Source organism: Bubalus bubalis, chromosome 9, assembly GCF_019923935.1.
Source record: "Bubalus bubalis isolate 160015118507 breed Murrah chromosome 9, NDDB_SH_1, whole genome shotgun sequence".
NCBI classification, from domain to species: domain Eukaryota; kingdom Metazoa; phylum Chordata; class Mammalia; order Artiodactyla; family Bovidae; genus Bubalus; species Bubalus bubalis.
Window position 1 is genome coordinate 26769920 of NC_059165.1, and position 25841 is coordinate 26795760.

Genomic DNA, 25841 nt, shown 5'->3' on the forward strand with positions numbered 1-25841 from the left:
AGATTGGTACATTGAAGAAAAACCTTAATAAGTTCACTATTTATTACCAAAGGAAGCAACGAGCACCAGTAAACCGATAAGCATAGGAATGCTGCAGTTACTGTCAAAATAAAAAATACCTTCTGTACAAGAAGGAAGTATAGGGAGTAAACATCTCCATTCCTACAGAGAAAGGAATTTTATAAAATAAATGAGAAAATGGATTGCATGTGTTCTTTTAGCACTTGGAAATACAGGCATCTTACACACACACACACACACACCAATCAAAGTATGTTTTTATATTTATATGTATGTGTGTGTATATATATATCTCTCTCTCCAAGTAGTTGTGTTTTGTGTTGGTATTACTATTAATACTAGGAAATTAAGTATAGTTTCATATATTTATAGAAGTGTTCTTTTTCGTCTTTCAAGAGGTCCTACACAACTCAGCAATTAACTTTTCTGAAGTTGAATAAACCATCTTCTCTTGATTCTTATTATTTGTATCTTGTTTTCTGTGGTTACTTGCCATAAGAGGAAAAGGTCTTCAATACATTCATTTCTTACAAGTATAAATTCAACCACAAGCTTTCATTCAAATAAATATAATAAATGAATGTTTCACGGCAAAACATATGCCTGTGAAATGTTTTATATATGCACATTTCAAAGGAAATATTCACGAAAGTTACCTATCTTGTTTTCTGTTTTTACCCAACACTTCCTCTAATCAATTTTGGGGGCTATGGATGAGGAAGTCTAATGTAGATCTAGAAACAGGATTAATGTCAGGAAAACAATGACAAGGAAAAATTATGTATATGTATAGAAAGAAAGAAAGTGAAGTCACTCAGTCGTGTCCTACTCTTTGCGACCCCATGGACTGTAGCCTACCAGGCTCCTCTGTCCATGGGATTTTCCAAGCAGGAGTACTGGAGTGGGCTTCCATGGTGCCCCAGCTGGTAAAGAATCCACCTGCAATGCGAGTAGACCTGGGTTCAATCCCTGGGTTGGGGAGATACCCTGGAGAAGGGAAAGGCTACCCACTCCAGTATTCTGGCCTGGAGAATTCCGTGGACAGTCCATGGGGTCACAAAGATTTGGACATGGCTGAGCGACTTTCAGTTCAATCAATTCGATGTATATGTATGCTGCTAAGTCACTTCAGTCGTGTCCGACTCTGCACGACCCCATAGACTGCAGCCCACCAGGCTCCCCCGTCCCTGGAATTCTCCAGGCAAGAACACTGGAGTGGGTTGCCATTTCCTTCTCCAATGCATGCAAGTGAAAGTGAAGTTGCTCAGTCGTGTCCGACTCTTAGTGACTCCATGGACTGCAGCCCACCAGGCTCCTCCATCCATGGGATTTTCCAGGCAAGAGTACTGGAGTGGGGTGCCATTGCCTTCTCCTGTATATGTATAGGAGTATCTAAATATATGCATGAATGTGCCTGTGTATATATGTGTATGTGTGTACATATACAACAAAAGTTACTTGCAGAAACAGAGATGCCTTGTTCTCATCATTAAAATGTCACTTTCTCATTTACCTTCTCTGAGCTTTCTTAAGAATTGACTTTAGTATTCTATTTTTGAACAAAATTCTACATTAAATCTTTTGCTATGGAGCATGTGATAATACTTCTCTCAGTACAATCCCTACATTCTTATCAATATTTTTTCTTTCTAGTCTACAGTATTTTCTAACATTTAATTTTGTATTTCTTTCCAACATGGATTCAGATTCTTTCATTTAAAAGTCAAATGTTCCTTTGCTCTCATGAAAGTGACATTTGTTTTTGTACTCTTGGAGCTGTTTTACTGCAAATTTTAGCAGGAAAATTGCAAAATTTGACAGACACTTTCTGTATTTAATTTTTAAGGTTAGAAGCCAAAATAACATAATAATAAATTTCAGGAAGAGTACTTCTATGGAAAAAGTAGAAATGAAAATTGGTTTTCTCAACCAATGTATTAGTCATAATATGGTTTTTAAGTAAACCTGAATTTACACCATGGGAGCTTTCTTCTTTGGGAGAAGGAAAAAATGCTGGTAATAGTCTATTTTGTCTCTCCCCTGAAATTACACTGTTTTTTAAAAAAACATAAGTTAAAAAACTGCAACTTCATTCTGGATTTTCTGTAAAAGAAAATCCAAAACCCTGCTTTTTGTTGGTTCTTAAAAAGATGAATTCTGCATAGTCATCAAGAACTATTCTGCAACTTGGCGAACTCTCTAATTCAGTAGTTACCAAAATTTCCTGATTATAACACTCATGGGAGAGCTAGTTAAGAAACACAGTTTTCTGGGCTCTGCCTCATACTCTGCAGGGAGGCTCTGGGAATTTAAATGTTTACAGAAGCCTAAGCTAATTTAAATAATAAGCAAAGATGACTCTAATCAATACCAAAACTCAAATTAAGCTTTCAGAACTAAATGCAGTTTTGTATTTTTCTAATGAGAATGGAACTTATTCCTTAGGACTTTGTTTGGCCTCAAATTTGTCAGTAGAAATCAATATGAATTGGTGCTTCCAAAAGCAGGTTTAGATTTTGATATGTTTACCAGTTCTCTTATGAACACCAGAAAGTAACAGGTACTAGTTTTAAACAAATTTTACATTTAAATATATTTAATTAGTTAGGAATACAGATTTTGTGGGAAAGCATCTAGAAGAATGTGAAATATGTGTTCTGCAATTATTGTCACCTCCATGCCATAAGTAAGGTGGCGGGGGGTGGATGTCAGAATATGACACAGTGGCTCAAAGAACTCTCAGCCTAATAAGGAACTCAGGAAAGATGGAAAAACTTTGATTCATTCAGCTTATTTTGAAGAACCAAAATATCCTCTACCCAGTGTATTATCTGATAAAACAACTCTAGGAAAGAAGTAGCACAGATGTCCATTTCAAAAAGTTTGTGACTCTCCAATAGGAAGAAGAAAAAAAATTCCTGGTCTGTCCCTCTTGCCTTTCTTTTCTCAACTCAGTGTGAAAAAGAGAAGCAACAGCACAACAGTCCTTATTAATACAGCCTGCAAATCTGTATCGGAGAGTATATTCAAATCCGAGAGTAATTACAAATGCCGCAGGGCATGCTCTCTTTCCTGCTGATGCTAACACTCCCAGGTAGCTGGAATTAAATTTGAATACTTAGCCTTCAAAGTCCAGCTCATCAGTGAAGCAAACTGAAGAAGACATCATTCCAGCAGTCAATACCCATGCTGTTCTTTTGAAATTGATTTGGACCACAAATTTAGAACCTAAAGAATGCCTAAGTGCAACCAAAAGTGGAGTCCAGCTGCTTGCCACTGGAAAAAAAAAAAAAAACAAAAAACAGTAAAGAGGCAAAGCTGATGGAAAGGAAAGTTTGCTTTATTTTTGATGCTGGTCCAAAGGCCAACTCCTGCCCTGACGATCAGATGACAAGAGCTTTTCTAGATGGAGGGAGGAGGCTACATGTAGAAACAATAGTCAACTCTTGACAGTTGACTTGAAATTGGTCATTGGTGACCTGACCAGCATCATCTTGATTATTTTAGGTACAGTTAATCTTCAGTTCTGTGTTTGGTTTGTTCTCATTTCCTTGAGGCCAATTCTTGGAATTGTGGCAGCTTATGTCATGGCTAGTGCGAGTTTCAGCATCTCAAAGACAGCTCATAAGATATAGCTCAATATTATCTATAGCCCTTGAGAAGGAACTAAAGGGCTATAATTAATGACAACATTATTAGTATTTGGTCTCTTTTGACTATTTTCCTTTGTTCCTGTATTGTCTCACTTCTGATTAAACTTAGCCTTGGGCTAAAGTTTTTCCACAGGACAAAGCAGGCAGAGGACATGAGTAGTAAGGAAAAGAAGGTCCTGCTTCATTTCACTAGGAAGTAAATAAAGGAATCCTCAGGGGCAATCAATGGGGAGGACGCTAGCAGGAGAAAACGAAAGGGGTGAATTAGTCTTTCAAGGAGGACCAGCTACATGTTTTGGAATAGCAAGATCAAGGGCAATCTCTCCATCTTGCATGGACACCCTTCGTCTCATTCATTCAGAGTCCTCTTGCTGTATTCAAACAAGGCAGGAAGGGAAAGAAAAGCTGATTTCCAAGGATTAATTGACTTCACAGAAAACACTTGAATTTAAAAATAGCAAGTGACTTGTGCCCCATTTGCTAGAGATTCGTAATATAGACACAGTAGTGTACTTACTCAGGGATCTGGTGAGTGACTTAATTGGAAGTTAAAGAGACAAGGATATAGTTTTAGCGTTGTCTGAATTAAGGACAGTGTTATTTAAATAAACACCATCTGGTATCAGCTGTTATTTACAATTTTATCTGCTTTCTTCCCTTGTTGTAATTCAATATTATGGGACCCAACTACTATATAGTTGGTATAAAGAATACAAAATTGCCTATGTTCACATAAATGGGGGTGTTATAGGATTTTGAAACTTAGGACACCACCTGAGAATATTCAAATTCTGGCAGAATATAAAGTTCAATGATGAGCTCACACTTTTAAATTTTAAATTGTATTAAATATCTCTGCCCAGAAGTAGATGTAGATCAGTTCAGTTCAGTCGCTCAGGCATGTCCGACTCTTTGCGACCCCATGAATCACAGCACGCCAGGCCTCCCTGTCCATCACCAACTCCCGGAGTTCACCCAAACTCAAGTCCATCGAGTCAGTGATGCCATCCAGCCATCTCATCCTCTGTCGTCCCCTTCTCCTCCTGCCCCCAATTCCTCCCAGCATCAGGGTCTTTTCCAATGAGTCAGGTCTTCGCATGAGGTGGCCAAAGTACTGGAGTTTCAGCTTCAGCATCAGTCCTTCCAATGAACACCCAGGACTGATCTCCTTTAGGATAGACTGGTTAGATCTCCTTGCAGTCCAAGGGACTCTCAAGAGTCTTCTCCAAAACCACAGTTCAAAAGCATCAATTCTTCGTTGCTCAGCTTTCTTCACAGTCCAACTCTCACATCCATACATGACCACTGGAAAAACCATAGCCTTGACTAGAGGAATCTTTGTTGGCAAACTAATGTCTCTGCTTTTGAATATGCTATCTAGGTTGGTCATAATTTTCCTTCCAAGGAGTAAGCATCTTTTAATTTCATGGCTGCAGTCACCATCTGCAGTGATTTTGGAGCCCCAAAAAATAAAGTCTGACACTGTTTCCCCATCTATTTCCCATGAAGTGATGGGACCAGATGCTATAATCTTTGTTTTCTGAATGAGCTTTAAGCCAACTTTTTCACTCTCTACTTTCACTTTCATCAAGAGGCTTTTTAGTTCCTCTTCACTTTCTGCCATAAGGGTGGTGTCATCTGCATATCTGAGGTTATTGATATTTCTCCTGGCAATCTTGATTCCAGCTTGTGCTTCTTCCAGCCCAGCATTTCTCATGATGTACTCTGTATATAAGTTAAATAAGCAGGGATGACAATATACAGCCTTGACGTACTCCTTTTCCTATTTGGAACCAGTCTGTTGTTCCATGTCCAGTTCTAACTGTTGCTCCCTGACCTGCATGTAGATAGAGGGAGGTAATAGTTAATGTTACAATTCCACTTTTAACGCCATAAAAACTTCATGGAATTAAGGGGTTAAAAGATAAAAAGTTCAGTTATTTCAATATATACACTAACTGTAAAATTCAAGGAAGCCCTCTAATTCCTTGTTGTTGTTGTTCATTCACAAAGTTGTGTCTGACTCTTTGTGACCCCATGAACTGCAGCACACCAGGCTTTCCTGTCCTTCACCATCTCCCAGAGTTTGCTCAAACTTTGTCCATTGAGTTGGTGATGTCATCCAACCACCTCATCCTCTGTTGCCCCCTTCTACACCTGCCCTCAATCTTTCCCAGCATCAGGATCTTTTACAGTGAGTCAGCTGTTCACATCAGATGGCCAAAGTATTGGAGTTTTGGCTTTAGCATCAATTCCTCCAGTGAATATTCAGGGTTGATTTTCTTTAGCATGGACACGACTGAAGTGACTTGGCAGCAGCAGCAGCAGTCTGTTCTCTTTGATGTTCAAGGGACTCTCAAGAGTCTTCTTCAGCACCAAAATTCAAAAACATCAATTCTTTTGCACTCAGCCTTCATTATGGTCCAACTCTCACATCCATACATGACTACTGGAAAAATCATAGCTTTGACTATATGGATATTTGTCTTGTCAGCAAAGTGATTTCTCTGCTTTTTAATATGTTGTCTAGATTTGTCACACCTTTTCTTCCAAAGAGCAAGCATCTTTTAATTTTGTGGCTGCAGTCACTATCCACAGTAATGTTGGAGCCCAAGAAAATAAAACCAGATACGATTCCCACTTTTTCCTCTTCTGTTTGCCATGAAGTGATGTAATCTGATGCCATGATCTTAGATTTTGAATGTTGAGCTTTAAGCCTGCTTTTTCACTTTCCTCTTTTACCCTCATCAAGAGACTCTTTATTTCCTCTTCACTTTCTGCCATTAGAGTGGCATCATCTACATATCTGAGGTCATTGATATTTTTCCCTGCAGTCTAGATTCCAGTTTGTGATTAATCTATCCTGGCATTTTGCATGATGTACTCTGTATATAAGTTAAATAGACAGAGTGACAATATACAGCCTTAATGTATTCCTTTCCCAGTTTTGAAGCAGTCTATTGTTCCATGTCTGGTTTTAACTGTTGCTTCTTGACCTGCATACAGGTTTCTCAGGAGACAGATCAGGTGGTGTAGTATTCCCATCTCTTTAAGAATTTTCCACAGTTTGTTGTGATCCACACAATAAAGGCTTTAGGATAGTCAATGAAGCTGAAATAAATGTTTTTCTAGAATTTCCTTGCTTTCTTTGTGATCCTTCAAATGTTGGCAATTTGATCTCTGGTTCTTCTACCTTTTCTAAATCAGCTTGCACATCTGCAAGTTCTTGGTTCATGAACTACTAAAGCCTAGGCTTCAAAATTGAGTATTACTTTGCTAGCATGTGAAACGAGCACAATTGTATAGTAATTTGAACATTCTTTGATGTCACCCTTCTTTGGTACTGGAATGAAAACTGACTTTTTCCAGTCCTGTGGCCACTGCTGAGTTTTCCAAATTTGATGGCTTATTGCTGGCAGCACTTTCACAGCGTCGTCTTTTAGGATTTGAGATGGCTGAGCTGGAATTCTGTCACTTCCACTAGCTTTATTCTTAGTAATGCTTCCTAAGGCCCACTTGACTTCCCACTACATGATGTCTGGCTCTAGGTGAGTGTCCACACCATTGTGTTTATCTGGGTCATTAAGACCTTTTTTGTATAGTTCTTCTGTGTATCCTTGCCACCTCTTCTTAATTCCTTATGTGTGTGTGATGTGTGCTCAGTCATGTCCAACTCTTTGTGACCCCATGGACTGTAGCCTTCCAGGCTCCTCTGTCCATAGGATTTTCCAGGCAAGAATACTGGAGTGGGTTGCCAATTCCTAATCCAGAGGTTCTTCAGACCCAGGGATCAAACCTGAATCTCTTGTGCTTCCTGCATTGAGAAACAGATTCTTACCATTAGCACCACCTGGGAAACCCAATTCCTTATATAGCTTTTAAAATCATGCCAAAAATATGGTATCCCTGTAAATTTTGCTTAGGTCACTGACCAAGAAGACCACATCTCAGAAAGCATTCCAGTGAAGAACTGATTCATCAAAGGGGATGATGTTTGCAGAGCAAGATCTGCCTGTTGGATTGGAAAGGGCAGCCATAGTGAACAAATTTAAATTCAGAAAGTAGCATATTTTCACCAATGAGCACTGTGAAAGCAGTTGTTCATGGTACATAAAGAACATAATGGGGACTCACTTAAAGTCAGTTGTGATGTGGGGGATTGGGGTCAGAAACAAGGCCAAAGCCCAGATGCAAGTCCAGAGGCAAAAGGGCTGGATCATCTGTAAAAAGACCTCTATTTCCATTTCCATGTTTAACGCAGGCTCCAGATGGTCTGCCTACTCCAAGATGTTTGTTCCTGAACCTAGGGCGATGTGAAGAGTTTAAGAGCAGAAGAGAAAGGAACAGGAAATGGGGCTTATGGGATGGAGGTGAACAGGGAGAGGGTTAGTTAGTAACTGAAAGAACTACAAGTGTACAGGAAAGTAACTACCTGTCTGTTAGAAGTAAAAGCCAAGCTGGAGTGACAGAGCAGCCACGGAGTAGTCACGAGCCAGTGGATCGTAAGGTGCTCGTTAATTTTGAAAAGACATTAGGTGTATTTGGAGACAGAATTAGAAACCTAATTGTCTTTCTTCATGGATCAATTTTGAAGTTGCAAAAAAAAACTGTTTTGTATGTCAGTTCACATTCTATAATATTAAAAACTAGCAATGTAAAATATATGGTTAATTCTGGCCAGTGAAGTGTTTAAATATCTTAGAAGACATTTGGAGTTCTAATGTTCATTTAAAACAAAAAGGGAAAGCAGAGTGCTTCTCTAAGGACATATCATCAGATAATAGAAGGGAAAAAAAAGGCAATCAAACATCAGGTACAAGATCGATAAAACTCACCAATTTGGGAGTGGGCTGGAGGAGGAAAAACATCCCTGCCACTATGACTCATATTTAGTGACAGGTAACATCGCAGCACAGATGCTGGAGAACATCATTCTCAGTTTATAGGGAAGTTTATAGGGAAAAGAGAAAACAATACCGAATAATGCAGGAATGAGGAACGAATATGTTTGTTCTTTGTGTTAATTATACATGTCTTATGTATGTATAAAACTCAACTTCTTTTATTTTAAAAAAATTTGATAAACTACCTTAAAGTCTGAAACAATATAGTTTTTCTAGTCAACAGATGTTTCTGCATGAATAAAAACAAAATGTGTGAAAAGCCAGGTAATATGTTACATAGTTATTCAAGTAAAATGTTCATCAGTAAAAAATAATATTTTTTAATGATTACTGGCTTTATGGTCTTACTTATCCCAATACTCAAATACCAGACAACTTAAAATTTCATGATTTTTGTCTTTCTAATTCACCATCACTCACCAAAAATTAATAAAAATTTCCTCACTGAAAATTCTGAATGTCTCATGGTCATGTTTGACTTCTGTATTATGAGGCACATAATATTTTTTAATGGAAAAGAATTACTTTTTATTTAGTTCATTCTTGGATTACTACTGTGAGGACTATCAAATGTTAGACAAACTATGAGCCTATGTATCAGTTAAAAAATTAAAATAATGGATCACAGCCCTTAAGCCAGAAAGAAAAACACCAATACAGTATACTAATGCATATATATGGAATTTAGAAAGATGGTAACAATAACCCTGTATACAAGACAGCAAAAGAGACACTGATGTATAGAACAGTCTTTTGGACTCTGTGGGAAAGGGAGAGGGTGGGATGATTTGGGAGAATGGCATTGAAACATGTATAATATCATATATGAAACGAGTCGCCAGTCCAGGTTCGATACACGATACTGGATGCTTGGGGCTGGTGCACTGGGACGACCCAGAGGGATGGTACGGGGAGGGAGGAGGGTGGAGGGTTCAGGATGGGGAACACGTGTATACCTGTGGCGGATGCATGTTGATGTATGGCAAAACCAATACAATATTGTAAAGTTAAAAAATAAAAAAAAAATTAAAATAAATTTAAATTAAAAAAAAATAAAATAAATACAGGAAAAAATATTAAGATATAAATATATATATATTTTAAAATTTTACATGTACAACATAGTGATTTGATTTTTTATAGATTGTACTCCATTTTGTTATTAAAAATATTGGCTATATTCCCTGTGCTATAAAAATATCCTTGTATCTTTTTTTAATCTAATTTTTTATATTTACATACACTATTTTTTATATTCTTTTCCATTATGGCCTATGACAGGATATTGAATATAGTTCCCTGTGCTCTGTAGTGGGACCATGCTGTGTATCCATCCATTCTATATGCAATAGTTTGCATCTGCTAACTCCAAACTCCCAATGCAAATCCCTACCGTAGGGCCCTCCCCCTCAACAAATATAAGTTTGTTCTCTATGTCTATGAGACTGTTTCTATTTTGTAGATAGGTTCATTTGTGTCATATTTTAGATTCCATATAAAAGTGATATCAAAGATGTCTTTCTTACTCTGACTTACTTCACTTAGTATGATCATCTCTAGGTTCATCTATGTTGCTGAAAACGGTACTATTTCATTGTTTTTCATGGCTGAGTAATATTCTGTTGCTCAGTAATATTCCACATATATATAATATATATTCCAGTAATATTCCATATGTATAATATATATTCCAGTAATATTCCATATATATGGGTGTGTGTGAAACATCTGTCTCCATTCCTCTGCCAGTGAACACAGGTTTTTCCCTGTCTTGCTATAGTGAATAGTGTTGCTATGAACATAGTGGTGCATGTAACTTTTTGAATTAGAGTTTTGTCTGGATATACGCCCAGGTGTGGAGTTGATGGATTGTATGGCAACTCTATTTTTAGTTTTTTGAGTAATCTCCATAATGTCCTCCATAATGGCTGCACCAACACACATTCCCACTAACAGTGTGGGAGAGTTCCATTTTCTCCACACTCTCTCCAACATTTTTATTTGTAGACGTTTTCATGGTTTTGATTTGCTTTTTGCTAATAAATAGCAGTGTTGAACATCTTCTCTTGTGCATGCTAGCCATGCGTATGTCTTATTTGGAGATGTATCTCTTTACGTTTTCTGCCCATTTTTCTATTAGGTTGTTTATATTTTTGTTACTCAATTATATATTTTGGAAATTAATCCTTTGTCGGTTGCATCATTTGTAAATATTTTCTCCCAGTCTGTAGATTGTCTTTTCATTTTGTTTATCATTTCCTTTGCTGTGCAAAAGCTTTTAAATTTTATTAGGTTCCCATTTGTTTATTTTTGTCTTTAATTATATTGCCTTGAGAAACTGACATAAGAAAAATATTAGTACGGTTTATGTCAGAGAATATATATTCTCTGCTAGGAATGTTATGCTGTCATGCCTCATATTTAAGTCTTTAAGCCATTTCAACTTTATTTTTATGTATGGTTGGCGGGTATGTTCTAACTTCACTGATTTAATGTGGCTGTCCAGCTTTCCCAAAATCACTTGCTAAAGAGAACAGTCTTTTCACCATTGTATATTCTGGCCTCCCTTGTCAAAGATTAATTAACCATAGGTGTGTGGGTTTATTTCTAGGGTCTCTATTCTGTTCCATTGACCCATATGTTAATTTTGTGTCAAAATCATGCTGATTTTATTACTGTTTTTGAGTAGCTTTGTAGTATTGTCTGAAGTCTGGTTGGGGTTATGCCTCCTGCTTTGTTCTGTTTCCTCAAGATTGCTTTAGCAATTCTGTGTCTTTTATGGTTCCATATAAATTTTAGGATTATTTGTTCTAGCTCTGCAAAAAATGTCATGGGTAATTTGATATGGAGCACATTAAATCCATAGATAGCTTTGGATAGTATGGCCATTTTAACAAAATTAATTCTTCCAATTCAAGAGCATAGGATATTTTTCCATTTCTTTGAATCATCTCCAATTTTTTATAAATGTTTTATATTTCTTAGCATATAAGTCTTTCACCTTCTTGATCAGGTTTATTCAAATTATTTTATTTTTTTACATATGATTTTAAAAGGGTTTTATTTTTTTATATTTCCTTTCAGATTATTGTAAAGAATTGCAATAGACTGCTGTATGTTAATCTTGTATCTTTCTACCTGGCTGAACTCACTTATCAATTCTAGTAGTTTTTGTGTGGAGTCCTTATGGTTTTCTATATACGGTATCATATTTCATCTGCATAAAAAGACACTTTTACCTCTTCCTTTCCAATTTGGATCCCTTTTACTTTTTTCTTGACTGTTTCTGTGGCTAGGACTTCCAATACTATGTTGAATAGAAGTGGTGAGAGTGAGCATTCATGTCTTATTCAAGATTTTAGCGGGAAAGCTTTCCGTTTCATCAAGGTATTATATGGTGGTGGGTTTGTCATAAAGAGCTTTTATTAGGTTGAGATAAGGTTCCCACTATACCCACTTTAGTAAGAGTTTCTATGATGAATAGATGATGAATTTTATCAAATGCTTTTTCTGTACCTATTGAAATGATCATGTGGTTTTTGTTTTTACTTTAATTGATGTGGTATATCGCATTAATTTGTATATCTTGAACCATCCTTGTGAACCGGGGATGAATCCAACTTGGTCATAGCATATAATCTTTTTTATGTGTTATTGGATTCAGTTTGCTAATAGTTTTATTGAGAATTTTACATCTATATTCATCAAAGATATTGGCATGTAATTTGAGTTTTTGGTAATGTCTTTGTCTGGTTTTGGTATCGGGATGATGGCGGCTTCATAGAATGTCTTTGGGAATGTTTCCTCCACTTCCTCATCAGTCTTCTGGAAGACTTTTGAGAAGGATCAGCATAAATTATTTGTATATTTGGTAGAATTTGCCTGTGAAATCATCTGGTCCTGGACTTTTCATTTGTAGGGAGTTTTTAATTACAGATTCTAGTTTACTTCTAGCTATCAGTCTGTTCACTTTATCGGTTTCTTCTTGATTCAGTTCTGATGGGCTGTATGTTTCCAAAATCTTGTATATTTCTTCTGGATTGTCAAATTTGTTCTCATATAAATTGTCCATTGTATTCTCTTTTTTTTGTTGTTTATTTGTTTGCATTCCTGTGGTATCAGTCCTTATTTCTCCTTTTTCATTTCCTATTTTGTTTATTTGAGTTATTTCTTTTCTTATTAGTGAGACTCACCAGAACTTTGCCAATTTTGTTTACCCTTTCAAAGAACCAGTTCTTGTTTTTATTGATTTTTTCTGTTGGTTTTTAAATCTCTATTTATTTCTCTCTGATCTTTATTATTGCCTTCTTTCTGCTGACTTTAAGTTTTGTTTGTCCTTTTTCTAATTCTTTTAGGTGATATATTGGTTTGTTTACTTAAGTTTTTCTTGTTTTTTGAAGAAGTCCTCTATCACTATGAAATTCCCTCCAAGAAACTGCTTTTGCTGCATCCTATAGATTGTGTATGATTGTGTTTTCACTGTTATTTGTGCAAAAGGCAAACTGTTTTTGAGTGCTGTGAATTTACTAAATTTCAACAAAAGAAAAAATATATGTATTGAATGGTGATAGGTTCCCAATAGAATGGTCAAGGCCATCAAACTTAAATAAATTGTTAAAAATTAATGTATTATTATTCATAAAAAGGAGGTGATGAACCTGATTAAAACAAGAGAGCTTAACTGCGAAAAAATTTTTATTATTTTTTACTATAAAAATTACAAAATTCTATTTAATGTGAATCTGGTAGTTTTCATTCCTCCTACTATGAAAATGAGTACTTGATCACTATAAGACAGAAACCATGTCATTATTTTGGTTGTGAGAACTATGCATTGACCTTTGACTAAAATACAGCAAAAATATGAATCCATTTCATTTCTAAATAATTACCAAACAATGAATATTGAAGGTAGTAATTCCTCAGGGACACTGTACACAATGCACATGCCAGTTTCCTAGCCTCCATCACACCATCAACTACCATATGTTGAGCAACTAAGTCTCTAATCCTTTTAAAATGAATTAACATTTATGTCTATTTTGTCATAGTTTAAATCTGACAGAGAATAAATAATACCTGCTACAGGTCTATGTTTATGAGAAACCATAAAAGAATTTCTGACTCTACCACCACCCTATAAAAGGACTCATTTGGCAGTGACTCGCATGTACTTCCTTTTGTTAGAACTCAAAGAGAAAACATACTAATATGTATTGTGCACTCTTGAGATGCATGTCTGTGCAAAACCCCTTGGGGTCTTTATTAAAGAGGCAATGCATTCCTCATCATTAAAAGCTTCTGATATAATCTGAGGCACAAAACTGATTTAAATATATCTTTAAAAAATAAAAGATTAATCCAGGAATTATACCTGCATGAAAGGGCATTCCTCCCACATTTTATATAACTGTGAACAGATCACTATACCCCAGAAGACCAAACATAGAAATTAATTTCCTACTTTCCAATAAAAGTAGAAGCAAAATTAATTTCATACAGATAAATGAAATGTTAATAATAAAAGGCATTCCTCCTGAGTGAGTAAAAATGTTACTTTTACATACAATATTGTACCATTTTTTCTTCTTTTTGATAGTTCATCACTATAATAGCAAAGTTGACTTTCCTTCCTAATATCGAATATATTTTTAATAATCAGTAAACCCTTACATCACTGAGATAAAAAGACTCGGGAGTCAGTTCAGATCAAAACAGAGTTTGTACCTGCTCAACTCGGGGCCAGGATTCCCTGGGTTGCCAGATTTAGCAAATAAAATACAGGGGCTTCCCTGGTGGCTCGGACGGTAAAGAATCTGCCTGCAGTGCAGGAGATCTGGGTTGGAGGTTAGACAATAGGGCATCTGTTAATTAGCATTTCAGATAAACAGTGCAATTTTAGTATAAGTATATCCCATAATTTATATCTTGCAGCCTTGTCTCCATTAAAGATCTTCCAATTTCCCAGCTAGACCAGATGGTCTCCTGAGAATACACAGAAGAGAGGAGAAAGGAAAAGGCCTTATTTCTGTGCCTAAATACACATGCACCCACACACAAACCACACCTCACCCACAGCCACACTCTGCTTCAGCTCTGAGATTCCCCTCTGCCACCTCCTCATCCATATCCAGGATTATCTTCTCCTTCTCCCTAACACTCTTTTCTCCTCAGTACTATTTTAGCTTAGAAAACACATGGCCGAATGCCTAAATCACTGCTGTTCTCATGCATATAGCTCTGTACTAAGTCATTTCTGACCAAGATAGGTGAAACTTTTCAAAGAGACACATGGTGATTAAAAGGTTCCTAATGTGGGGTGGAAATTATCAGATACCAATTTCTCTACTGCTACATCATTTCGATATTTACTATGAAGGGATTGAAATCATAGCATAGATTGTTCTGATAAAATGCAAAATGACTGGTGTCATTTAGGAAGTTCTGAGAGATGAGCACTGAGCTTCAAAAGAGAGACAGGATGTTCTGTATTTTTATAGAGAATGGGAAAGAGAGATCTTTGAAAAGCAGAGATTTTTTTTCCCCAGTTCTTTTTTATTCCCCCCTATTGGAATATTTCTTATGACAATCAAGATCCCAGTGGCTAGAAAGCAGAGAGTTTAAATATATAGCAACAATTTAGAATGTCATATTTTATGTTTCATAAATCTTTATAGGCAATCATCCTATGTGATATATTTCCTGGGATATTCTTGTTACTTAAGGAGATTTTCATCATAAAAAGAAGTTAATATGGTGGTGTGTCCTACCTACTGACTTTTAGAGTGAACATGCAAAATGCCAGTCAGTTGAGGGGAAGGAAGGTAACAGTCAACAGAGTTAGAACTTTTACTTTGGTTTTTCTCTGGATCTTTTTCCAAGGTCAACACCTATTAATAAAAGTCATGTGATTTCTCAGAGGAGTTCTTCGGGCTCTTTTCAAGCTGCCAGGTCTCCAGCTACTTGGTGCAAAGGTTATGCTAGAAAACCACAGAAGGAATGGAGGTGGAATTTGGTCCCCAGGCCCATTCCCCCTTTCCTCAGGTTGGGTTGAATCTTTGTTGTTGTTTAGCCACTAAGTCATGTCCGACCTTTTTGCAACCCCATAGGCTGTAGCCTGCCAGGTTCTGCCGTTCATGGGATTTCCCAGACAAGAATACTGGAGTGGGTTGCTTCTCCAGGGTATCTTTCTGACCGAGGGATTGAACCCACATTTCCTGCATTGGTAGACAGATTCTTTCCCACTGAGCCACAAGGGAAGCCTGAGTTGAATCTTAGCAGTTCCTTTTCTGCTCCATTATGGTTAATTACAAGATATTGAAGTAGATATCTCCTACTGTGATATACAGTAAGATCTTGTTGGTTATCCTTTTTATATACAGTGGTTAAAAAAAAAGTTAAATCTCTCGCTCAGTCGTGTCTGACTATTTGCGACCCCATGGACTATAGCCCACCAGACTCCCATCCATGAGATTCTCCAGGCATGAGATTCTCCAGGCAAGAATACTGGAGTGGGTTGCCACTTCCTTCTCCAGGGGGTCTTCCCGACCCAGGGATCAAACCCAGGTCTCCCGCATTACAGGCAGATGCATTAACCTCTGAGCCACTACCCATATATATAGTGGTATTTACCTTTTAATCCCAAACTCCTAATTTATCCCTCCCTCACCTTTCTCCTTTGGTAACTATGTTTGTTCTCTATGTCTATGGGTCTGTTTCTGTTTTGTAAATAGATCATTTGTATCACTTTTTTTAAGATTCCACATATAGGTGATAGCATATTTATCTTTCTGACTTACTCCTTTTAGTATGATAATCTCTAGGTCCACCCATGTTGCTGCAGATGGCATTATTTCATTCTTATTTATGGTTGAGTTATAGACCATTGTATCTATATGCCTTATCTTGTTTATCCATTCATCTGTCAATGAACAATTAGATTGGTTCCATGTCTTGACTATGGTAAATAGTGCTTCTATGAGCATTTAGGTGCATGTTTCTTTTCTTTTTTTAGCTTTTATTTTATATTATAGTTGACTTAAAAATGTGGGGTTAGTTTCAGGTGTACAAAGGGATTCAGATATACATATACATACATCCATTCTTTTTTCAATTTCTTTCCACATATAAGTTATTACAGAATATTTAGAGTTCCCTATGCTATACAGTAGGTCCTTGTTGATTATTTTATTGTTTTATATATAGTGGTGTATATATGTTAATCCCAAACTGCTAATTTAGTGCTCCTCTTTTGGTAATCATGTTTGTTTTCAAAGTCTATGAGTCTGTTTCTATTTTGTAAATAAGTTCATATGTGTCTTTTTTTTTAAGATTCCACATATAAGTGATATTATATTATATTTGGCCTTCTCTGCCTAACTTGGGTCTTCCCAGATAATACTAGTGGTAAAGAACCTGCCTGCCAATGCAGAAAATGTGAGACACAGATTTGACCCCTGGGTCAGGAAGATCCCCTGCAGTAGGAAATGGCAACCCACTCCAGTATTCTTGCTTAGAGAACCCCATGGACAGAGGAGCCTGGTGGGCTATAGTCCACAGGGTCACAAAGAGTCGAACATGACTGAAGCAACTTAGGATGCTAGCTTACTTCACTTAGTATGATAATCTCTAGGTCCATCAATGTTGCTGCAAATGACATTATTTCATTCTTTCTCATGGCTGAGTATATCCCTGTGTGCGCATGTGTGTGCATCCATTCATCTGCTAATGGACAGTTAGGTTGCTTCCATGACTTGGCTATTATAAATAGCACTGCTATAAACATTAAGATGCATGTATATTTTTGAATTAGTGTTTTGTGCAGATATATGTAGGACTTTTGGATATGGTGGCTCTATTTAGTTTTTTAAGGAACCTTATACTGTTCTCCACAGTGGTTACACTAATTTATATTCCCACCAACAATGTAGAAGGATTCCCTTTTCTCCACACTCTCTCCAGCATTTATTGTTTCTGGACTTTTTGATGATGGCCCTTCTGACCGGTGTGACCTGCTGCGTCATTGTAGTTTTGATTTGTTTTCTCTAATAATTAGTGATGTTGAACATCTTTTCATGTGTTTTTTGGCCATCTGTATGTCATCTTTGGAGACATATCTATGTCTATTTAGGTCTTCTGCCCATTTTTTTTATTGGGTTGTGTTGTTTTTTTTTTTGAGTTGTATGAACTGTTTGTATATTTTGGAAATGAATCCCTTGTCAGTAGCATTATTTCCAACTATTTTCTCCCATTCTGTAGGTTGTCTTTTTGTTTTGCTTATAGTTTCCTTTGCTATGCAAGTTTTTTAGCTTGATGAAGCCCCATTTGTTTATTTTCTTTAGCAATTCTTTAGCTCAATTTGTCATTCTCATAGTAGACTAGGGAATCACAGGATAACCTATTCTTGCTTGCCAGTAATACAGAGGTTACAGTGGAACATTATATCCCTTATTCTCATGTCAATTTGGGTCATTTGAGCCCTTCTATGAGAGGCCAGCAGTTAAAAATTCTCAAAAATACTCCCAAAGATGTGCCATTTCCTCATTTCCCAATACTTGAAACTCCCAGAGTACTCAGAATAGGAGGAATTCTAGCAACATATCACAACTCTCTTTCTCAATCAAGAATTAACTATCAGCCAACAGCATTCACATGAATTGTAGAAAATGAATAAGACTGTGTGATGATTTTAAAAGCAATAAAAGTCTCTTTATTGTCAAGGTAGGAGGGAAAAAAGACAACATATTTGCATTTTGAGGCCAATTATTATTTGAATCTCACATTGGTACATTTTGAAAACAAATGTCTAACAAGAAAGAACAATAGAGCACAAACAACGCCTCAAGAGATCTAAGTGAACATCAAGTTTGTGGTTGAGTAAAAAATTTCTTGGGATAAAATCAGCGATCTAAATATAACCAGGAGGATGAAGCAAAACAGTATTGGTTCAATGTAATGTAGCATTCCTTCTAGCCAAAGACTTACTAGGACATAATTACAAAAGAGAGGCAACTTCAGAGTTGCAGGAAATGTCCTGCGAGCAACCATGGGTGGAAATTATTTTCTCAGAGAATGCATATATTCATTTTAATGGCTTAAAATGAGTCATGTACTGGTGGAAGAAAGACATTGAACTTATCCCCACATTTTTCTTTTCACTTTCCCTATCAAACAAAAATGTTCTATAATTGGACCTTTAAAGTTAAATCTTTTGATAGGCAGTTTGAAAACCTCATATAATTTCATTGAGGGTTTTGAAAAGCAAGGAAATCTCAAGCCAGATTTTTAAAAGGGTTTATGGAACAAAACAACATTTTGAAAGTTATAAAAATTGATATCAAATATGAAATATGGTACAGATTTATTTATATATGTCACCATGCTCTGTAGTTTTCAGAAAACCTGACTATAGTTTCACAGGGAATTTCAAATTAATCCCCATAGAAGGCCAAAGTAGTACTCTCCAAAGAATATATAAACCTTTGCAGAAATGATATTAAAGACATAGTTGTTTTATTTATTAAGTTTTTGTCCATAAGAATTAATATCATCTAGAAATTAGAATAAAACAAAGAGTAGAAACTAAGAGTAGAGGATTTAGAAAGTGTACTCAGGACCACAGAAAGTATATTTTAGTAGCTTGTCATGTCAGGATTTATTCAAAGAATCTGGGGGAAAAAGTTCACAATTTTGAAGCCTGAGTATATGTCACAGGCTTGGCATATGATGTTGAGGAAGTGTTGGACACAATTCTTATAGACAAGTGAATGTTGCAAATATCAAAAAGCCTTGTGGAACCTGTAACATTTGAACACCAATTACTCAGTGCAATGTTGTGAGTTCTCAAATTCACCCTCACTCCTGGTATCAGTTGAGAGTTCTGAGATCTCCAAGACCATCTTCCATTTGATGATTCACTAGAAAGACACAGAATTCATCTGAAACTCTTATATTCACAGTTACAGTTTATGATAGTTAAAGGGTATAGATAAAAATAAAAATAGGTTAAAAATAATAATAATAAAGGAGATCAGTCCTGGGTTTTCATTGGAAGGACTGATGCTGAAGCTGAAACTCCAATACTTTGGCCACCTCATGCGAAAGTTGACTCATTGGAAAAGACCCTGATGCTGGGAGGGATTGGGAGCAGGAGGAGAAGGGGACGACAGGGCCAAGCAAAGAGGCATCTGGAGCAGAATCCAGGAGGGTTCTGAACACAAGCTCTCATTTGCTTACTCGGTGGAACCTCAGACAGTGGTAACTCCTCTCAACAATCATGTATCGCCAACTAGGGAAGAGAACCTCAGCCTTGATGGTTAGAGTTTTTATTGAAGTTTAATCATGTAGATATCATTGACCACTTGCATGGCTGACTTTAGTCTCCAGCGTCTGGTGGTCAAGGTGACACAAAGCCCCCACCATCCATCACATTGTTATCATGGGCTGTCTTGTGTGACTTAAAACCCCCATGTACACACAAGGACACTTTTATCATGTAGGATTTTCCAGGGCATTTATGGAGATTATCATTCCAGGAGCTGAGGACAAAATGTAACCACCCCCCCCCCACTTCACCTTCACTTCAGTCGATCAGTCGTGTGCGACTCTTTGTGACCCCATGAATCGCAGCACGCCAGGCCTCCCTGTCCATCACCAACTCCCCGAGTTCACCCAAACTCAAGTCCATCGAGTCGGTGCTGCCATCCAGCCATCTCATCCTCTGTCGTCCCCTTCTCCTCCTGCCCCCAATTCCTCCCAGCATCAGGGTCTTTTCCAATGAGTCAGGTCCTCGCACGAGGTGGCCAAAGTATTGGAGTTTCAGCTTCAGCATCAGTCCTTCCAATGAACACCCAGGACTGATCTCCTTCAGAATGGACTGGTTGGATCTCCTTGCAGTCCAAGGGACTCTCAAGAGTCTTCTCCAACACCACAGTTCAAAAGCATCAATTCTTTGCCATTCAGCTTTCTTCACAGTCCAACTCTTTCATCCATACAGGACCACTGGAAAAACCATAGCCTTGACTAGACAGACCTTTGTTGGCAAAGTAATGTCTCTGCTTTCCAATATGCTATCTAGGTTGGTCATAACTTTCCTTCCAAGGAGTAAGTATCTTTTAATTTCATGGCTGCAGTCACCATCTGCAGTGATTTTGGAGCCCCAAAAAATAAAGTCTGACACTGTTTCCACTGTTTCCCCATCTATTTCCCATGAAGTGATGGGACCAGATGCAATGATCTTAATTTTCTGAATGTTGAGCTTTAAGCCAACTTCTTCACTCTCCTCTTTCACTTTCATCAAGAGGCTTTTTAGTTCCTCTTCACTTTCTGCCATAAGGGTGGTGTCATCTGCATACCTGAGGTTATTGATATTTCTCCTGGCAATCTTGATAAACTTAATTTTTGACTGCACACTCATATCACACAAAGTTATATGAACTGTACACCCCTCACTGCAATGACATGTATCTGCAAGAACTATGATGACGTTAGATTCAACACATCCTGAACTCTACAGAAATGTTCTACTGCTGATGTTTCTGTTGTTCTGATCTGACATTACTGCCGCTGCTTTTTTGGCTATGGCAATTACTTCATCTGCACTTTTTGGAGGGCAATAATTTTATTCAAGATGCTTTGGATTAAAAGACAATCTGACAGCTTCCTATTCCTTTCTACCAATGAGGATTTTTGCTGCAACATTGTTGGGATGTACCATAGCAAGGACTTATCTCCTAGCTTATCCTTTTGTGACAGAGTATGTAGATTTTTGCTAACACAATCTACTGTTTCCAACAAAAGCCTTCCCCTTCTTCCCTCCCCTACCTTAGGTGTACTTCTTAGAATGCAATTATCAATATGAACTAATTTCCAAGGAACATGTCCTAGAATATTGGAATTTACCTGGAAACTTGTTTCTTGTTTCCTTATTACATCTGAAAGAATGTACTTATATTTAGACTAATTTTGTTACAGAGTTTCATTGGTTTAGTGGAATTGATTGCAGAGAAAACCATCAAGAATGATATACCAGCCATTCAATCATGAAATGGTTTCAGGGTACTGGTAAATTTTCCTAGAAAATTGAGTTCACTGAATAATAGCTAGAGTCTATGTTGGATAAAAGAACCAAACATTAGTTTCAAACTTTTTATTTTGAACCACTAACAGAAGTTTAACAAAATATAAAACTTCCAATAAGAAGAAATATTCTTATTATTATTCCAATAAGAAATATAAATGTAATTAGATTTATTCCACTCACTGAAACTTAAAAAAAAAATCTATACATTGTAACACAGCTTTTAGTTTGCTTTTTTAATAAAAAGTTTTGATTTTTGGAATGCTCCAATATAACACAAAGCAGGACATAACTTACAATGCAGCTTAGCCTAAAGAATATTAACAACTTAGTCACAGAATCAGAAAGAAATGAAGCCTTTTATAAACACTATACATATGGATAAATACTAGGTTTAATGTCATTTGTGCATACTAATTCACTGAATTTTTTTCTTAAGACTAAATCACTTAAAGCATTGATTCAAGTTGTAACTCTGAAATTTGTAAGTCAAAAAATTCAAGTATGTTGATGCTAAGTATATAAAAATAAGTTTTATGATGCTGAACTATAAACTAGTAAATATAAGTCCTTTATGTTAGTCACAAAAGTCAAATTTTATTCTCACATAATATATAAATGGTTACTTTATAAAAAGACATTTTTATAAAACAGATTATCTAATATCCACTGTTTCTACAACTTTTTAAATAGATCATAATTTTAACTAGGAATTGCTAATTTTAAAAGGCCATGAGTTCAATGAAATGAAATCAGGATAAATGTAAATTTCTAAAAGTACTATAAATCCATTTTATAAGCAAGAAATTGGGGAAGCCCTGGCTTTAGAAAAATTTTATGAAAAAGTTCAGACTTTATTTGACCATAAACAATCAATCATGACCCAAAATGTAATATAATAATTTTAAATCTTAGACTATTTTGATAGAACCAGTGTATCTACAACAAAGGTATGCTCTATTTTTTGAGCCATTGGCATAATAACTGTGTACTGCTGCTGCTGCTGCTAAGTCACTTCAGTTGTGTCCGACTCTGTGCGACCCCAGAGATGGAAGCCCACCAGGCTCCCCCGTCCTTGGGATTCTCCAGGCAAGAACACTGGAGTGGGTTGCCATTTCCTTCTCCAACGCATGAAAGTGAAAAGTGAAAGGGAAGTCGCTCAGTTGTGTCCAACTCTTAGCGACCCCATGGACTGCAGCCTACCAGGCTCCTCCATCCATGGGATTTTCGTCCAAGCAAATACCACACTTTAACAGAACCACAATTAAGCCAGGGGATATCCAATGGAACATAATTAAGGTAAGTCTGAAAATCATCTAACTTGTGGAATTTTTTTAAGGAACCATGAATATTTAGCCAGAAGCATTGAATCTGAGTTTGAAAGGCTTGTGTTTAGTTATTGTTAAATATGTCAGCAGTGTTTTCTTTTGATAGCTAGATTTCTATGCCTACTGAGAATAAAACTCTACAATGAGAGATGGATGTTGGAAAGAGTCATATTTCAGCCTAATGAGAAGAGAGATTTTCAAAGTGTCTAAATACATGTTGCTGTTGTTCACTCCTTCAGTCATGTCGAACTCTTTTTGACCCATGGCCTGCAGCAGGCCAGGCTTCCCTGTCCATCATAATCTTCCAATGTTTCCTTAAAATCATGTCCAAAGAATCAATGATAAACTCCAACCATCTTATCCTCTATCACTCCCTTCTCTTCTTGCCCTCAATCTTTCCTAGAATCAGGATCTTTTCCAGTGAGTTGGCTGTTCCCATCAGGTGGTCAAAGTATTTGAACTTCAGTATTAGTTCAGTTCAGTTCAGTCGCTCAGTTGTGTCCAACTCTTTGCGACCCCATGAAGTGCAGCACGCCAGGCCTCCCTGTCCATCACCAACTCCCGGAGTTCATTCACCCAAACTCATGTCCATCGAGTCGGTGATGCCATCCAGCCATCTCATCCTCTGTCGTCCCCTTCTCCTCCTGCCCCCAATCGCTCCCAGCATCAGGGTCTTTTCCAATGAGTCAACTCTTCGCATGAGGTGGCCAAAGTATTGGAGTTTCTGCCTCAGCATCAGTCCTTCCAATGAACACCCAGGACTGATCTCCTTTAGGATGGACTGGTTGGATCTCCTTGCAGTCCAAGGGACTCTCAAGAGTCTTCTCCAACACCACAGTTCAAAAGCATCAATTCTTCGGTGCTCAGCTTTCTTCACAGTCCAACTCGCACATCCATATGTGACCACTGGAAAAACCATAGCCTTGACTAGATGGACCTTTGTTGGCAAAGTAATGTCTCTGCTTTTGAATATGCTGTCTAGGTTGGTCAGAACTTTCCTTCCAAGGAGTAAGTATCTTTTAATTTCATGGCTGCAATCACCATCTGCAGTGATTTTGGAGCCAAAAAAAAATAAAGTCTGACACTGTTTCCACTGTTTCCCCATTTATTTCCCATGAAGTGATGAGACCAGATGCCATGATCTTCGTTTTCTGAATGTTGAGCTATAAGCCAACTTTTTCACTCTCCTCTTTCACTTTCATCAAGAGGCTTTTTAGTTCCCCTTCACTTTCTGCCATAAGGGTGGTGTCATCTGCATATCTGAGGTTATTGATATTTCTCCTGGCAATCTTGATTCCAGCTTGTGCTTCTTCCAGCCCAGCATTTCTCATGATGTACTCTGCATATAGGTTAAATAAGCAGGGTAACGATATACAGCCTTGACGTACTCCATTTCCTATTTGGAACCGATGTGTTGTTCCACGTCCAGTTCTAACTGTTGCTTCCTGACCTACATATGGGTTTCTCAAGACGCAGGTCAGGTGGTCAGTCCTTTCAAAAAATATTCAGGGCTGATTTCCTTTAGGATTGACTTCTTTGATCCTGTTACTGTCCAGCGTTTTATCAGGAGTCTACTCCAGCACCACAGTTCGAAAGCATCAGTTCTTCAGTGCTCAGTCTTCTTTATGGTCTATCTCTCACATCCACACATGACTACTGAAAAACCATAGCTTTGACTACGTAGACCTTTGTCAGCAAAATGATGTCTCTGCTTTTTAACACTCTGTCTAGGTTTGTCATGGCTTTTCTTCCAAGGAGCAAGCGTCTTTTAACTTCAGGGCTGCAACACCACCCACAGTGCTTTTGGAATCCAAGAAAATAAAGTCTGTCACTGTTTCTATTTTTTCCCAATCTATTTGCCATGAAGTGATGGGACTGGATGCCGTGATCTTAGTTTTTTGAATGTTGAATTTTAAGCCAACTTTTTTACTCAGCTCTTTCACCTTCATCAAGAGGCTGCTTAGTTCCTCTTCGTTTTCTGCCATTAGAGTGGTATCATCTGCATATCTGAGGTTATTGATATTTCTCTGGCAATCTTGATTCCCTCTTGAGCTTCATCAAGCCTGGTATTTCGCATGATGTACTCTGCATATAGTTCAATAAAGCAGGGTATAATATACAGCCTTGATGTACTCCTTTCCCAATTTGGAATCAGTCTATTGTTCCATGTCCAGTTCTAACTGCTGCTGCTTTATCTGCATACAGGATTCTCAGAAAGCAGGAAAGGTATTGTGGTATTCCCATACCACATCCCATACTATATCATCTTTAAGAATTTCCCAGTTTGTTATTATCCACATAGTCCAAGGTTTTAGCATAGTCAATGAAGCAGAAGTTTATCTGGAATTCCTTTGCTTTTTCTGTGATCCAGCTAATGTTGGCAATTTCAGCTCTGATTTCTGCCTTTCAAGTGTGAACATCTTGAAGTTCACAGTTCACATACTGTTGAAGCCTAGCGTGAAGGATTTTGAGCATTACCTTGCTAGCATGTGAAATGAGTGCAATTGTGTAGTAGTTTGAACATTCTTTGGCATTGCCCTTCTTTGAAATTGGAATGAAAACTGACCTTTTCCAGTCCTGTGGCCACTGCTGAGTTTTCCAAATTTGCTGGCATATTGAGTGCAGCACTTTCACAGCACCATCTTTTAGGATTTGAAATAGTTCAGCTGGAATTCCATCACCTCCATTAGCTGTGTTCTTAGTAATGCTTCCTAAGACCCAGTTGACTTCACACTCCAGGATCTGGCTGTAGGTGAGTGATCACACTCTCATGTTTATCTGGGTCATTAAGACCTTTTTTATATAGTTTTTCCGTGTATTCTTGCCACCTCTTCTTAGTATCTTTTGCTTCTGTTAG

At 37.3% G+C, this 25841-nt stretch overlaps 1 protein-coding gene and 1 long non-coding RNA gene across 6 annotated transcripts in view; one reads left to right on the forward strand and one right to left on the reverse strand.

Annotated features, from left to right (window-relative positions):
* Positions 1-25841, forward strand: part of EDIL3 (EGF like repeats and discoidin domains 3) — an 805830-nt gene that overhangs the window by 752388 nt on the left and 27601 nt on the right. The window lies entirely within an intron of this gene.
* The window catches only part of LOC123334993, a 35492-nt gene continuing 29015 nt past the window's right edge, over positions 19365-25841 (reverse strand). The window contains exon 4 of the long non-coding RNA XR_006553186.1: positions 19365-19494. This is a non-coding gene — a long non-coding RNA (uncharacterized LOC123334993). The remainder of the gene's footprint in view (positions 19495-25841) is intronic.